This window comes from Corapipo altera, unplaced genomic scaffold (genome assembly GCF_003945725.1).
Source record: "Corapipo altera isolate COAL_440 unplaced genomic scaffold, ASM394572v1 328, whole genome shotgun sequence".
Lineage (NCBI taxonomy): Eukaryota > Metazoa > Chordata > Aves > Passeriformes > Pipridae > Corapipo > Corapipo altera.
This window is the reverse complement of record NW_020885154.1, coordinates 13,299-14,941: the sequence shown is the minus strand read 5'-3', so window position 1 is coordinate 14,941 and position 1,643 is coordinate 13,299.

Genomic DNA, 1,643 nt, shown 5'->3' with positions numbered 1-1,643 from the left:
CTCCAGGAGCAGGACACTTCCCAAACCTCTCCCAGGCTGCTCCTACCCCAACACTTGAGGGAAATCAACACCTTTAAGAGGATAAAAAAACCTTTATTCCCAGGTATTTCCCGGTTGCAACCTCAAAAAGCACCAGAGACCTCGGAGTAAATCCAAATTATGCTCTCACATTCCATGTAGGACATGGACTTAACTCCCCAGCATGGATTTATTCCTTCTGTCCTGCTCCTAAATCTGGAAAATATCCTGATTTTGGCTAAAAAGCCACTCAGGAATTAAAAAAATCCCAGGCACCTACTGCTGGTTTTAAGGCCTTTTCTTTCTGGAAGCTCAGGAAGTCTTGGATTAAACAGGGCTGGAAAAGAACAACTTCCCTGCTAAGGTTTAAGTCTAAACCCCTGAAACTAAATCTAAATCATCTAAATCTAAATTATTGGATTTTTTAAAGTGAGATAAAGAATGAAAATGGAAAAGTATTCCAGGGTCTTTTCCCAGTTTTCTGGGAAGTGAGTCAGCTTACACCAAAAATTCCAATGAAAATGGTCCTAAATCTCACCCTCTACAGGGACCAAGGAATTAAGGAATAATTTAGGGTGTTTTTAATTTGCTTTTTACCTGTTTTCTCACTCATAGGTGTGTGTGGAATCTGAGGTTTTGAGGCTGGGCCTCAAATAAAATAAATTAAAGAAATAAATATAAATAAAAATAAAATAAAAAATAAAATAAAATAAAACTAAAAAATAAAGTAAAATAAAATATAATAAAAAATAAATATATAATATATATTGTTATATATATTATTATATATAAAATATATATTATTATATTATATATAAAATATATATTATTATATATAAAATATAATAAAAAATATAATAAAATAAAAAAAAATAAAATAAAACTAAAAAATAAAGTAAAATAAAATATAATAAAGTAAAAAAAATAAAGTGAAATAAAGTAAAAAAAGTAAAATAAAATAAAAAATCAAGAAAATAAAATGAAAATAAAAATAACGTAAAATAACAAAAAGTAAAAATAAAATAAAATAAAAAAATAAAATAAAGAAAAAAAAAAAAAAAAAATAAAGTAAATAAAATGAATAAAATAAAAATAATAGAAAATAACAAAATAAAAATAAAATAAAAATAAAGTAAAATAAAAAAATAAAATAAAAAATAAAGTAAAACAAATAAAATTAAGTAAAATAAAGTAAATAAAAAGAATAAAATAAAAATAACGTAAAATAACAAAGATTAAAATAGAATAAAAATAAAGTAAAATAAAAAATAAAATTAGTTAAAAAATAAAATTAAGGAAAATAAATAAAATGAATAAAATAAAAATAATCTAAAATAAAAAAATAAAATAAAATAAAGTAAAAAAATAAAATTAAGGAAAATAAAGTAAATAAAATGAATAAAATAAAAATAACGTCAAATAACAAAAAGAAAACCAAAATAAAATAACAAAAATAAAGTAAAAATAAAGTAAAATAAAAAATAAAATAAAGTTTAAAAAATTAAGGAAAATAAAGTAAATAAAATTAATAACATGAACATAATATAAACTAAAACAATGGTAAAATAAAATAAACCTATCTGAAAACAGCTCTTTGCCCTTCAGTTTGAGTCCTGAGCTCTGTC